At 39.7% G+C, this 16,609-nt stretch overlaps 1 pseudogene; it reads left to right on the forward strand.

Annotated features, from left to right (window-relative positions):
• The first annotated feature begins 2,863 nt into the window (after positions 1-2,863).
• LOC100771520 lies at positions 2,864-16,365 on the forward strand (annotated as a pseudogene).
• The last annotated feature ends 244 nt before the right edge of the window (positions 16,366-16,609 follow it).

The raw sequence follows: 16,609 nt of genomic DNA on the forward strand, positions 1-16,609 counted from the left end.
ATCTTAGGAGAGACCATTGCTCCACACAGAAATATGATCCCTTCTCCATATTTTAAATATGATGCCTTCTCTACTGTGTCCAAAAGATCATACAATTCTAGCAGGAATGTAGGCATTGTACCTGAGTGTTTTGGCTAGCAACTTGGAGATGTGCTCTGGGCTTTATTTTCAAGGTTCTTTAAAAATATTATTTATTTATATGTTTGCCTGCATATGAGAATGACATAAGGCTGTCATTCACTTGGAGCTGGAGTTACAGGAGTTTGGGATCTGGGAATCAAACTTGGGTTCTCTGCTAGAATAATATATGCTCTTAACCACTGAACCATCTCTCCAGCCTTTATTTTAAAGTTCTTACAAGCTTCACAGAATTGTTCTAGTAAGACATGAAATAGATGGAAGAAATATTTTGTCCATTGACTTTGCTGGATCAGGCTGATGGGAAGTTAATAGAAGAAAACATTTGAGATACTTTGTTAAAATGGACTTACCACTTTAGATTTTTTTTTTGTGTGTGTATTTGTGGTTCTAAACCATTTCTGTAAACTTCCATCACTGTGACAAAATACAAAGATAAATAATGTATGAGGAGAAAGGGATTATTTTGGCTTATAGTCTTTTGGTCCTGCTGCATTGTTTCTACAGCTCCATGGTACCTCATAGATGAAAGATTTGGCTCATGACCACCAGGAAGAAAAGGGAGAAAGATGAGAAGTGGGTTAAGTACCGGAATCGACTCCAAGTGTGCACCTTGATGACCTAAGTTCCTCCCTTTAGCCCTCATGCCTTAAAGATTCTTTTATGTCCCAACATTGTATCATGTAGGATGAACTGGCTTTTTTTCTTTTTTTCCCATTGCTGAGGACAATGGACAGTGGCACTCATTTCTTATTGTTGTCATTAGATATTGTGTTTCTCAAAAAATCAGAAGACCTGGTAACTTATAATAATTTCATAGGGGCATGAAAATTCTGGAATCCCAAATCATCTTTTCTTGTTCCCTTTGACTGTAGTTGCAAAATTGAGTTATATTTTGACTTTAAAATAGCCATACATACTGGTGGGAAACTCTGTTATGTGCCTTTTATACATGCCAGCTAAATCTGCTTCAGGATGTGTGGTGGTTTTATGAGGCTGTCCCTAATAGGTGCAGATATCTGAATACTTGTCCAGTTGGTGGCAATGTTTGGGTAGCTTTAGGAGGTGTGGCCTTGCTGGAGTATGTGTGTCATTGGGGGTTAGCTTTGAGGTTTCAAAGCCATATCCTGGCCCGCTTCTCTCTGTTTCCAACTTGTGGTTTGGGATGTGGGCTCTCAGCTCTCACATCTCAGCTCTCAGCTCCCAGCTCCAGCTGCCATGTCTGTCACCTGCTGCCATCTTTTCCCTGCCATTATGGACTCCCAATAATATGGATCCATAAGCCCAAATAAACCCTTCTTTCTATAAATTGTCTTGGTCGTGTTGTATTATAACAGCAATAGAAAAGTAAATAATGACCAATTAGTGACTCAAGATATCTGTGTACATTATATTCGGTGTAAAAGGTTGTGGCAATCGTTGTTTCTTACTAATGACTTCTCTGAGACTGGCCATGTGATACAACTGTGGAATGAAGTACACTTATAAGATTGGAAAATTTCTACAGTTGTAAGAGGAACTCGTATTTGGACCTTTGATAACTGTCATTGACCTTGATGAAGAACATTGGAAGAACACCAAGGATGGCTGAGCTAGAAATTTGAGTAAGTCCATTTCCTCCATGGTGCCACTGAGTTATTAACTCAGTTCTGGGCTGGATTCTATTTAGTCTTTTGTTAAGTGTGATCTCTGTGTTTTAATTCTGTTAGGATTTCTGAAACTTTTGCTTAAAACCTTTTATAATTTATACATTATTCTAATAAGACCTTCAATAGTCTGAGTTTTTCCCTTCCAAAATTTAAGTTGATTTAATTCCCAAAGTTATATATTAATGACATTTGAAGGTAAAGCATTTTGAGGATAATTCAGATCAGACAAGGTGAGGTCCCAGGATGTAATCAATAGATGAAGAAGAATGCTAAGGAGGAGGAATAGAAGTGGAGGGAGAAGTGAAAGCAGCAGAAGAAAAAAGGGATGATGAGGATGATGAAGTAGAGGACCATGAGGAGGAAGAGGGTGATGATGAGGAGAGGACACATTGGTTAGTACATGTGATGTCTTCTCATGTGGTTCTCTGGCATGTTCTGACACAGCAAGAGCACCCTCAGTAGACACTGACACAATGTTTCCAGAATTGTTGGAAGTATATTTATTTTCTTTACATGTTACCTGACCTTGGGTACTCAGTTACAGCACCAGAGAAGAACCCACAGGACTATATTATTGTTTCCTTCCCATAGCTTTCAGTTTTACATAGAAGCTCCTACACAGCAATTAAAATAACAGTTTAGAGGCTGGAGAGATGCCTCAATGGTTAAGAGCACTGACTGCTCATCCAGAAGACATGGGTTCTATTCCCCTCACTTACATGGTGAGTTACAACCATCTATAACTCCTGTTTCAGGGAATCTTTTGGCCTCCCCAGACACTGCACACATGTGGTACACAGATATGCACACAGGGGAAATATCCATACACATAAAATAAACAAAATAAATACTAAGAAATAATTCAATCAAATATAAGATGGCTTAATCTAATGATATTAATAATGAAGACATTTGGATATTATCTTAAGAAAACTAAACATAAGTTAATTTAGCAGTAATAAAAATTCATTGTTTGTTCTAGGCTAATTATTTATAATCCATACATAAAATCTAGCTTAGTTATCATTTTTTTCTATTTTGTATTAATGCCAGTATCCATAGCAAATTTTGAGATGATGACATCTGCAGGTGAGTTGAAATATGCTTAACATAAAACAATAACATATTTCAGTCTATTTAAAAGTTAAAGCATTGGTAAAGGGCAAATGTGAGGGAGAATTCTGGAAAAGCAAGATCCCCAAATGACCAATTAGTGACTCAAGAGATCTGTGGCAAAGGGTTACTGGCCCAGGGTCATAGTCCTTTCTCCACCCTGCTTTGCTCTTGAGTGAAGACAAGGGTGTAGAATAAACTCAGAGTGCTAGGGCACTGAGCAGGAGAAAAATCTGTGAAAGGTCAAATCTGGCTTATTAATGAGAGAACAAGTCTCTACATGTTTGAACCTCTAATATATGCGAATTTTTTCAAGGAGTGCTTACTCATTACCCATGAATGCTTGGCATCAGCACAGTAAATACAGTACTGAGCTCTCCGATGCTGGTGTTGAGACAACAGTTGTTCTCTGGCCAGCACGTTCTCTTTCTGAATGAATGCAGTCTCAAGTGTTTCAGGGAGTATTAGAGGAAGGATGTTACTCAGTGACGGAAAGCCAGCTGCACAGGCCTTCAGTACAGTTTATGCTTTTTCAGCTCCCCTCTCTTCTACCTTTGGCATGCCTACAAGCCAATGAAGTGCTTTTCCTGAAATGGCAATCACTATTAAGTCCATTAGCTGGAAACCAGAATGTTTTCCTAATTGTTTAAAGTCTCATCGTCAAAAGGATGTTACCACTGATTGGAAAAGGAGGAGGGAACAGTCTCAAGTTCATGATGCTTTTCCTTTTTATAAACAATGTCAGATGAGATCAATGCTCTCAAAACTGTCAGATTTACTTCTCTAAGTTTCTGGCAGTTTCTTGTCTGGGCTATCTATTTTGTGCCCAGTACTCCTGTTTTATTTATTGCATTTGCTGATTTTTTAAAAAATTTCTTCTTCAACCTTTCTTATTGTGGTTTTGTATCTTTGATTCTTTTCAACAATTTATTAACATCCAGTATTTTTTTAACACAAGATCTCAAAACCATCCTTTTTTTGATTTGCTTGTTAAAAATAATAATTGGTTGATATCAGGCACATTGGTGCATGCCGATAATCCGAGAATTCTGGTGGTGGAGGCAGGGGGATCAGATGTTGAAGATCATCCTCAGCTACACACAAATTTTGAGGTTGACTGGAGGTACATGATACCCTGTCTCCAAATAATGTTTGTTGCTTTAATTACACTGCTTGGATTTGGCCCTCTTTCCTTCTTTTCTGAGTAGCTATGTTGGCTCTTTTGAAGGATGAACTTCCTTTTTCAATTACATTTTCCTTTATTTTCGAGAATTTTATACATGCATAAAATAAAACATGATCATATCCATTCCCATTTCCCTCCTCCAGATCCTCCTCTCACTTTACAACATGACCTCATCCCAACATCATGTCCTTTGGTTTCCATATTTTTATAACTGGCTATATCCAATTAGTGCTGCCCATAAGTGTATGGGAGTGGGCCTATTGACTCGAGAATGGGGAACCTGCCAGTGACCACATCCTCAAAGAAGAATGAATGTTCTTTCCCCAGCAATTATCAGCTCTCAATGGCTCCTCAGTAAGGGAGGGAGCCTGGAAGTTATTGCCCTATCTCTGCTGAAAGTTTGGATTGGCTTGATCTTATGCTGCTCTTGTGCAGGTAATGACAGCTGCTGTGAGTTCAAAGAGTGTGATAGCCATGTCATGTCCAGAAAAATCTCATTTCCTACCACCTCTCCCCATCCCCACTTTACATTCTTTCTGCCTCCTTTTTGAGATGCTCCCTGAGACTTGTCATGTGTGGGGGTTGGTCTAGAGCACTCAGCCTCTTACTCTTAGCACTTTGACAATTTGTGTGTCTACACCAACTGCTGTGCATTGCAAAAAGAAGCTTGAAACAATAACTGCAGTACATCTCTGGCTTTTACCCATGTGTCCCTAGTTTCTAAAACAGTGATTAGCTCTTATTTGGAGGCAATGACTATTCCTCAAAGTAATGAACAACTTGGATGCTCTTCATATTAAAAAAAAACCCAAACACTCACTGTAACCAGGTAAAATAAAAGCCACTTTAAAAAAAGCCACTTCGAGCCCCCTTTGAGGGCCTTACCCTGCCTGGGGAGTGGAGGAGGGATGGCTAAGGGCAGGTGGGATGTTGGGCGGGAGGGGAGGGAAGGGTAGACGGGATTGACATCTGAAGCAAGCTTGTTCCTAATTTGAACTAATAAAATAAAATAAAATAAAAATAAAAAAGCCACTTAAAATGAAGATTTTGTTGTGTGCCCAATTGGGTTGAGAATCTATGCTTCTTGGGTAAATCATTGCTTTTTGAAATACAGCAGAAGTATCACACAAGTTTAGTGCCAAAGAGAATGATTATTTTATTTCTAACCTGATATAAGTGATGACTAATATGATTTTTAGCTTTGATATTTCCAAAAGGGACCAATGTGTAAAATGAAACCTTTTGTGTCATAATATGGCTATATTTTTACACTAAATGAATTTCATTTGACTCATAAAAGACAAAATAGGAGAGTCCTCATATTCTGAAAGATTTGAGAAAAGGGATTGAGTGTCCACAGACTGGATTTAATCATATTGTATATTTAGTTTGCAAAATTTGCATTCACTTTCTTCATTAATTATACAGTTTACTACATGAAGACAAATCATTGTATTTGATAATATGAAATTTAATTTCATTGGATGATTATGATAAAGCACAGCCCCTTGGTTTTGCATGCCCTTTCCATGGAGTTGACATTTGGGTATTGTCAGGTTTTATAAGTGCTTTGAATTACATGTTGGATTCACTGCCAAAATACTTGAAAGAATCAATAGAGATAGATCTCCTGATTCCAATTTAGCAGTAATTAGGAAGGAGGATGGCCAGTTACCAAGCTATTTATCATAGTAAAAATGCAAGTGGTTTTCACTGTGATTATTTTTATTTTTGATGCTTAGTTGTTAATGCAGGATACCATGAGTGCCCATGATTATTTATTTATTTTTTTGGTTTAGGTATTGGATAATCCTTCAATAAAAATAAAACTACAGAGATGAGTTAGATATCTTTGAAAAGATAGTTCCTAGAAGCAATCCATGGGTAGCAGAGGAATAGTTTACAGAGATACAATGATGTAGATTGGTAATTATGTGATTGGTAATTGTAGAGAAGGTGTCCCTAGTGACAGCATCATGTGCAGCTTCCTTGGAGTTAGGAATGAGAATGCAGAACTGACTAAAAAAAAGGAATTCTTCCCTTTGCTTTTGAGGTCCATTTTATTTAGTGATGTGTGAATGAATTGTTGTTGTTAAATTTGTTTTCGTATGTTCCAGCTTTGTTTGATGAGTGGCCATTTGTTTGAAAGCAGAGATCATAAAGCTCAATCCATATGATGCAGCAGGAAACCAGTGGGCTCTGTAGGCTTCTGGAATTGAGTCAGGCAGCCTGATGTCATCTTTTGGTTTGTTAATAAAATAGTGTGATAGGATGGATTAGAAAATAATTTGTGAAAATTTTCTTAAGTCTCTGAAGACAGAACGAAATGTTATTTTGGAAATGGGCATTCTGCCTTGGGAGAGACACTTCTAGAGCTATTTACATGTGGATGTGAATCAGGTCAAACCAGGCAGCATGTACTGGCTGCTTGCCATGTTCTGTCATGTGTAAGTGCTTAGTAACTCAGGTCAGCCTAACACCAAGTCTATGATGCAGGCACTAACTTCATCCTCATTCTGCAAAGGAATTAACTGAGACATATGCTAAACAGGGTAAGGGTGGAGCTGGTATTTGATTCCAGAAAGGCATATGCTCATAGAGGCTGATTCAAAGTCCTCATGACATGTCGTAGAACACACCTCACAAGTACCAAAGTAATTAAAAAAACTTTTATTTCAGATAAAGATAGTAAGCATCATTTAAAAATATGTTTTTAAATGGAATGTTTTAATAGAATTATATTACTCTCCACCTCCTCCTTTTCTTCCTCTAGTCCCTCCCAGGTACCTTCCTGTTAATGTCTTCCACCCACCACTAAGTTGATAGCTTCTTTTTCTTTATTATTGTTACATACAGTCAACACACACACACACACACACACACACACACACACACACACACACACACACAAAACACATGCACACACACACCCATACACAAATACCCTTCATCCAAGAAGTCTCTTTTTATAGCAAATGGAGGCCATCATAGAAAACTACAACTGCACACAATGCAGAGATAACAGATCAAGGAAAGCCATGCCCCAACAGAGACATCTATAGCACAGCTTCTGTATCTATGAACCAGGGAACATCACAGAAGAGGGGACAGAAAGATTGTAAGATTCAGAATACCTTCTGTATCTATGAACCAGGGAACATCACAGAAGAGGGGACAGAAAGATTGTAAGATTCAGAATACCGGGAAGTACTCTGTGAAAATAAATCTGTTGTACAATGTTATTTTAAGATGTGTTACATTTGGCTATGCTGTGGAACATTTGTTTTAATGATGCAAAGATACATTGCATTTGTTTAACTCTGTGAAGCTGTGTTACTTTGCCTGTCTAAAACACTTGATTGATCTAATAAAGGGTTGAATGGCCAATAGCAAGACAGGAGAAAGGAGAGACAGGGCTGGCAGGCAGAGAAAATAAATAGCAGAAATCTGGAAGGAAATATCTAGGAGCAAGAGGAAGGAGGAACACTTAAGGGGCCAGCCAGCCAGCTACTCAGCCAGCCACAAAGTAAGAAGTAAAGAAAGATACACAGAAATAGAGAAAGGTAAAAGCCCATAGGCAAAAGACATACTGGATAATTTAAGTTAAGAAAAGCTGGCAAGGCACAAGCCAAGCTAAGGCCGGGCATTTGTAAGTAAGGCTAAGCCTCTGTGTATTTACCAGGGAGCTGAGTGGTGGGCCCCACAAACAGCAAAGAGTCAAAGAGTAAAAAATCAATCAACAACAAAAAACTCTCCTAAACAAGACCAAAACAATGGCCAATATCAATGGACATACTAATGTGGAAGGAGAAAAATTTCATGGGGTTCTACCCCTGGAACAAGAACTACAGGCAACTAATAACTTTGTGGAGAAGGAGATTTAGCCTCTTTCAGGAGTGAGGCCCTTTGTTGGTTGTCCAATGCAGACCCATTGGCCCTGAAAGCATATACACACAACACAGAAACAGATTTGAGCAGGAGGAACACTTTTATTTTTGTAAGATAGAATGTTATTGACTCTTCCTTCCCCTGCCACCTCCCTGACCTCTCCTGAGCCCTACTCCTGCCCAAGATCCCCATCACCCCAGGATCTCTCTGGGCCTGCAGCTATAGAGAGTGAACCCGCCTTCATAGGGTGGACCCACCTGGACAGGAAGGACCATGGAGTCTGGAAATACCTCACTCTCCCTTCCCCCTCTGCTCCCCCAACCTCTACTGAGTGAGGAGACTACCAGGAGAGGCAAGACCATCCATATCTGCGACATTGAAGTCATGGCCTATACACTCCAACCTAACGAAGATAACTACACTCACAAAAACATAGGCAATAGATAATCCAATTTTACCAAACACGAAAAGAAACAGGAGGGTGAAATACACACACAATGATACCACCAACAATAAATCCAAAACAAACAAGAACCAACAATAAATGGACATTAATATCCCTCAATGTCAATGGTCTTAACTTGCCTATAAAAAGATACAGGTTAACAGAGTGGATACAAACACAGAATCCATCCTTCTGCTGTATACAAGAAACACACCTCAACTTCAGAGACAGGCATTACCTCAGAGTAAAGGGTTGGGAAAAGATTTTCCAATCAAATGGACCCAAGAAACAAGCTGGTGTAGCAATCCTAATATCTAACAAATTAGACTTTAAACTAAAAATCAAACAAAAGAGATGAAGAAGGGCATTTCATATTATCAAAGGAAAAGTCCATCAAGATGAAGTCTCAATCCTAAACATCTATGCCCCAAATACGAAGGCACCCACATTTGTAAAAGAAACATTACTAAACCTCAAACCACACATAAAACCACACACACTTATAGTAGGAGACTTCAACACACCTCTTGCATCACTAGACAGCACCACCAGACAGAAACTTAACAAATAAACAAAGGATCTAACAGAAATTATGACCCAATTGGGATTCCATCCAAACACAAAATAATATACCTTCTTCTCAGCCGCACACGGAACCTTCTCTAAAATTGACCACATACTTGGCAACATAACAAACCTCCACACATACAAAAAAATTGAAATAACCCCCTGAGTCTTATCAGACCACCATGCTTTAAGATTAGAATTCAACAGCAAACAAATTGCAGAAAACCTACAAACTCAAAGGAATTGAATAACACCCAATTGCACCATTCCTGAGTCGAGGAAGAAATAAAAAAGAAATTAAAGACTTCCTAGAATTTAATGAGAATGTAGACACAACATACTCAAACTTATGGGAAACTCTGAAAGCAGTGCTAAGAGGAAAGTTCATAGCACTAAGTGCCCACATGAAGAAACTGGAGAATAGTCACACTAGAGAATTGACAGAACAATTGAAAGCTTTATAACAAAAAGAAGCAAACTCACTACGGAGGATTAGACACAAGGAAATAATCAAATTGGCTGAAATTAATAAAATAGAACCTAGGAAACCATTACAAAGAATCAATGTAACAGAGTTGGTTCTTTGAGAAGATCAACAAGATAGACAAACCTCTATCCAAACTAACCAAAAGGCAGAGAGAGAGAGCATTCTAATTAACAAAAATCAAATAAAAACGGGGGTATAACAACAGACACTGAGGAAATCCAGAGAATCATCAGGTCATACTTTGAAAACCTGTACTCCACAAAATTCAAAAATCTAAAGGAAATGGATAATTTTCTGGATAGATATCACTTACCAAAATTAAACCAAGAACAGATAAGCAACTTAAATCGACCTATAACCCCTAATGAAATTGAAACAGTCATCAAAAGCCTCCCAACCAAAAACAGCCCAGGGCCAGAAGGCTTCACTGCAGAATTCTACCAGAAATTCAAGGAACAGCTAATACAAATTATCCTCAAAGTATTCCACATAATAGAAGCAGAAGAAACATTGCCAAACTCTTTTTACGAGGCTACAATCACTTTGATACCCAAACCACACAAAGATACAACTAAAAAAGAGAAATACAGACCAATATCCCTCATGAACATCGATGCAAAAATACTCAACAAAATACTGGCAAATCAAATCCAAGAACACATCAGTAAAATCATCCACTATGATCAAGTAGGCTTCATCCCAGGGATGCAAGGATGGTTCAACATATGAAAATCCATCAATGTAATCCACCATAAATTAACTGAAAAAGAAAGACCACATGATCATCTAACTAGATGCTGAAAAAGCCTTTGACAAAATCCAACACCCCTTCATGATAAAGATCTTGGAGAGAACAGGAATAACAGGAACATATCTAAGCATGATAAAAGCAATATACACCAAACCAACAGCCAACATCAAACTAAATGGAGAGAAACTCAAAGCGATTCTTCTAAAATCAGGAACAAGACAATGCTGTCCACTATCTCCATATCTCTTCAATATTGTACTTGAAGATCTAGCTAGAGCAATAAGACAAGAAAAGGAGATCAAAGGGATACAAATTGGAAAGGAAGAAGTCAAACTCTCACTATTTGCAGATGATATGATAGTCTACATAAATGACCTGAAAAACTCTACCAGGGAACTCCTACAGCTGATAAACACCTTCAGCAATGTGGCTGGATACTATTAACTCAAAAAAAATCTGTAGCCTTACTATACACCAATGACACATTGGTGGAGAAAGAAATCAGAGAAACATCACCCGTCACAATATCCACAAGCAACATAAAATATCTTGGGGTAACACTAACCAAAAAAGTGAAAGACCTGTACAGTAAGAACTTTGAATCTTTAAAGAAAGAAATTAAAGGAGATACTGGAAAATGGGAAGATCTCCCATGCTCTTGGATAGGTAGAATCAACATAGTAAAAATGTCAATCTTGCCAAAAGTAATCTACAGATTCAACACAATCCCCATCAAAATCCTAACACAATTCTTCACAGACCTTGGAAGAACAACACTCAACTTTATATGGAAAAAGAAAAAACCCAGGATAGCCATAACAACTCTGTACAATAAAGGATCTTCTGGAGGCATCACCATCCCTGACTTCAAGCTCTATTATAGAGCCATATTTCTGAAAACAGCTTGGTATTGGCAAAAAAACAAAAACAAAAACAAAAACAGATAGACCAATGGAATGGAATTGAAAACCCTGATATTAACCCACACACCTAGGAACAATTTATTTGTTTCATAAAGATGCTAAATCTATACAATGGAAAAAAGATAGCATCTTCAACAACTGGATTTGGACATACAGAAGATTGCAGATAGATCCATATCTGTCATGATGCACAAAACTAAAGTGCAAATGGATAAAAGATCTCAACATAAATCCCTCCACACTGAATCTTCTAGAAGAGAAAGTGGGAGATACCCTTGAACGAATTGGCACAGGAGACTGCCTCCTGAACATTACACCAGTAGCACAGACATTGAGATCTTCAATAATAAATGGGACCTCATGAAACTGAGAAGCTTCTGTAAGGCAAAGGACACAGTCAGTAAGACAAAATGACAGCCCACAGAATGGGAAAAGATCTTCACCAACCCCACATCTGACAGAGGGCTGTTTTCCAAAATATACAATGAACTCAAGAAGCTAGCCACCAAAACACCAAACAATAAAATTAAAAAGTGGGGTGCAGAACTAAATAGAGAATTCTCAACAGAGGAATCGGAAATGGGTGAAAAACACATAAGAAAGTGCTCAAAATCCTTGGCCATCAGAGAAATGCAGCTCAAAACAACTCTGAGATACAACCTCACACCTGTCAAAATGGCTAAAATCAAAAACACCAATGACAATCTATGCTGGAGAGGATGTGGAGAAAAAGGAACACTCCTCCATTGCTGGTTGGAGTGCAAACTTGTAAGGCCACTTTGGAAATCAGTATAGCAGTTGCTCAGAAAAATGGGAATCAGTCTACCTCAAGATCCAGGAATTCCTTCTTGGGTATATACCCAAATAATGCATGTCCATACAACAAGGACATATGTTCAACCATGTTCATAGCAGCATTGTTTGTAATAGCCAGAACCTGGATGCAACCTAGATGCCCTTCAACTGAAGAATGGATACAGAAAATGTGGTACATTTAGACAATGGAGTACTGCTCAGCAGAAAAAAATCAATGGAATCTTGAAATTTGCAGGCAAATGGAGGGAACTAGAAGAAATCATCCTGACTGTGGTAACCCAGTCACAAAAAGACAAGCATGGTATGTACTCACTCATATATGAATTTTAGACACAGCGCAAAGATTACCATCCTACAATCCTCTTCACCAAAGAAACTAGGAAACAAGAAGGACTCTAAGGGAAAAATTCATGGACCCCAGAGAATGGGAAGGAGCAAGATCTCATGAGCTAATTGGGAGAATGAGGGTAGGGGAGAGGGAGCTGCCAGAATGAGAGGAGAAGAGGATGGGACAGCAGGAAATGGAGGAGCAGAAATGTTGAGCTGGGGGAAGAATAGAGGAGAGCAGGATGAGAGATATCAAATCAGAGGGAGCCATTATAGGTCCGAGGCGAGATCTGGAACTAGGGAGATTTCCAGAGATCTACAAGGAGGGCACGAATTAGGCAATGGTGGAGAGGATAACCTAAATCCCCTTCCCCTATAATGAGACTGATGACTACTTTTTATGCCATTGTAGAGCCCTCATCCAGTGGCTGATGGAAGCAGAGGCAGATATCCACAGATATACACTGAACTGAACTCTAGAACCTAGTTGCAGAGAGGGAGGAATGAAGATGGAAGAGATCAGTACCAGGCTGGTGAAACCCACAGAAACAGCTGGCCTGAACAAGGGGGAGCACATGGACCCCAGACTGCTGTCTGGGAGGCCAACACAGGACTGATCCAGACCCCTGAACATGGATGTCAATTAGGAGGCTTCCACACTCTAGGGGGCCCCTGGTAGTGGATTATTAGTATTTTTCCCTGGTGTAAGAAGGGACTTTGAGAGCCCATCCCACATGAAGGGATGCACTCTAGGCCTGGACACATGGGGGAGGGCCTAGGCCCGGCCCAGGATGATGTGGTGGACTTTGGGGAGCCCCGTCGAGGGCCCTACCCTGCTTGGGGAGTGGAGGGTGGATGGAGTGGGGGCAGGTGGGTGTTGGGGGGTGGGGTCTGAGGGGATAGTTGGGGGATGGGGTGGGAGAGGGAGAAGGGATTGACACTTAAAGCAAGCTTGTTCCAAATTTGAACTAATAAACAATAATTAAAATAAAAATAAAAAGATAGACTGTTGTTACCATAAATTTTTCCGCCAAAATCCACCCGAGTCCTACCGCCTAGTGGGTGGTCTCTGCCAGCCGCCCAAGTTCTGTCCGCCGCATGGATGGACAAAATAATATAGAGATATATTAAGTACAAAGCTGCTTGGCTAATGACTAGGATTCTCATCTGTTAGCTCAGTTTTAATTATCATAAATCTACATATTTTATAAGACTTATAGAGGATGCTTTTCGCTGGCGCCTTCTCTTGCTGGTGGCTCACATCCAGCCGCTAGAGGAAGCAAAGGGGAAAAGGACACTTCCTCTTTTCTTCCTTGCTTAAATATGAGTCTCCTTGCTATGTCACTTCCTGCCTGGGTCACCACTTCTCTACTACATTTCCCAGAATCCTCTTTGACTCCTAGTCCCGTCTAACTTGCTGTCTCATTGGCCAAACAAGTAGTTTATTCAATAATTAATAAGATGAACATACATAGTACATTCCCCATCAGAATGTTATCAAACTGGGGTGGGGAATTACTACAGAACTTTTGTGGACATCAATAATGCACTCTATTTACCTATTTACATTTATCATAACAGCTTGTGTCCTAGCCATTATAGCCTGAGCAGGTGTATGGCAACAGGAAACTAGGTTACAGATGCAATTAAGATTTCTAATCAACCCATCTTATAATTGGGAGATTATCTTGGATTATTCAGGTAGGATAAACTCATCACAAGGATACTTAAAGGAGGAATTAGGGATCAAAAGAAGAATCAGGGCTAGAATTGTGGAAGGTAACAGACACTTGACCAGCCAGCCCTACAGGCTTTAAAGATGGAAGGAGTCCTAAATCTGGGATGTCATGCATCCTCTACAATAGAAAGGCAAAGAAATGGATTTGTTCCCTAGGACATTCAAAAGCATCATGATTCTTCTGGCTTCTTATCTGCAGCTTAGCACGGCCTGTCAGACATCTGACCTGAAGGATTATAACATCATTTTCAACACAGAATCATTGCAGATCTTATCCCTTCATTAGCACAGTGAGTGTCAGACAGCTGGGGCTCTCAGTAGCTGAACTGTAATATGTGATAATGTTGGTAGATGTTTACACTCCAGTTAGGGCTGCATCCCTGTGTAGACACTACACAATTAACATAACCTTCTGCACTAAGTGGTAATTTGCCACAATGGACTTAGAAACAGCTACTTATTCTAGTGGGGCTATTTTATATCTTTATTTTGCACAAGTGAGGTTAAATATTTACCATAAGCAATTAGTGGCCGAGCCTTGAATAACTAGAGGGTGAGGAAGGTGATTCACTGGTTGGCATCCTGAATTGCTTAGATTAGTGATGGATTTTTGGGGACTGTCATTCCAGCAATAGCACTCTAAGGATCAGTAATAATGTTTAGCATAAGATGGAAGAAAGGGCTTTTCATGTCACCCCAGCACCTAGTCTAGTAGTGTTCTAGAATCAGAATTAGGATAGATTTTTTGAAGGGGCCATGGACATTAGAGTCCCTCTAGTTTTGGAGTGGTAGCAATGGAACACCAACAAGAAACCTTGTAAGTAGGGTTACACCCACCCACCCATACACAGCATCTTATACTTACACATACTCCCTACTCTTTAAATAAGGGCACATCATATAAATATTAAAAGAAGTAACTGTCAGTCAGATGGACCAGGCCTGAACCATTGATAATTATGATGTTATTATTTAAAGTAGGCTGCTAGTATCTTCATGAATTAGACAATAACTTTTACTAAACAATTACTGTGTGCCAGATGCTTTACATGCATTTCCTCATTAATTTTCAACAACTGTAAACTAGATTTCTGATAAGCTTTTGGTCTGGAAATGTTTTCAAGTGCAGGTGGGAAACTGTGGGCATCAGCTCCTGTGAAAGATTTTTTACTTTCAGGGTACATTTCTGGGTTCTGGTAACTAAGATGCTATCAATTCACAAGCAACTGCTAGCCCACTCATTTGGGTTATCTACCCATGCTTTCCAGGGACCACATAAAACTCATTTTGCTCTCTCATATCAGAGAAGTAGTTGGTACCTTACAAATTGTGAAGGGAACTGTTGCATGCTGGTCTTGCTGTACCCAGTCAAGCTCAGAATGGCACTGTTGTGTCTTCGGCACACTAAGTAATAAAGTAACCAAGTAATAAAGTAATAAAGTAACCAAGTAACCAAGTAATAAAGAAAATTGAAGGTCCACAGAATCTTACAATTTTTTGAAAATTCTAAGGTTTTTCTAAGAGATTTTTACTTGATTTTTTTAAATTGGCAGCCCCCATACCTTGGGGCTTGTCCTGCTTAGCCAGGGCTTTGGGATGGTGGTCTCGGCAGCCCATTCTGGTGACTCAATTCCCAGCTGTAGTTCCAGTAAAAAAAAAAAAGCCGTTTCAGATTCCTTTCTCGTGAACGCAAGTACAAAACAGAGGAGTTTTTTGGAATATGCCAGGAAAGCAGGATTGGTTATTCCCCCGGAAAAGCTGGAGTGTCCTAAACATCTGGCCTGTACAGCTGGTGTATTTGATCCCTATGTTCCACCTGAAGGTGATGCTCAAATGTCATCCCTCTCAGAGGAAGGACTGACACAGAGAACTGATGGATTCAAAAAAGAATGTGGCATCACAGTTCGCAGTTCGAAAGATAAAAGAATTTGATGCTAATTTTAAAACGAAAGACTTCCCTGAAGAAGCTAAGGATATTTTCATTGAAGCTCATCTTTGTCTAAACAACTCAGACCATGACCAGCTTCATACCTTGGCAACTGAACATCGTTTTCCGGCCATGGTCTGGGACCTCAAGTACAAGACTGACCATGATCGGTTTGGCCGGCTGATATATGGGCAGGAAGATGTGCCTAAGGATGTCCTGGAGTATGTGGTGTTAGAAAGACACTTGATGAACCCGTATGGGAGCTGGAGAATGCATGCCAAGATTGTGCCCCCATGGACACCCCCTAAGCAGACCATCCTTAAGAGTTGATGATTGCTGGTCCTCAGCTGAACCCATGGGAGGAGTATGAAGAGACACAAGGAGAGGCCCATAAGCCTCAGCTTGCCTAATGGCATGAGTGACTCCTAAGGAGCCTGGTGGTGGTGGTGGTGGTGGTGGTGGTGGCACATACTTTTAATCCCAGCACTGGGGAGACAGAGGCAGGAGATCTCTGTGAATTCTAGTCCAGCCTGATCTACAGAGTTCCCGAATACCCAAAGCTACACAGAGAAACTCTGTCTGGAAAACCCAAAACAAAACAAAATAAAAAAGACTCCTGAGGAGTACCCAGATGATGGGGCTCCAAAATCACCT

This window comes from Cricetulus griseus, chromosome 2 (genome assembly GCF_003668045.3).
Source record: "Cricetulus griseus strain 17A/GY chromosome 2, alternate assembly CriGri-PICRH-1.0, whole genome shotgun sequence".
In the NCBI taxonomy this organism is placed as follows: Eukaryota; Metazoa; Chordata; class Mammalia; order Rodentia; family Cricetidae; genus Cricetulus; species Cricetulus griseus.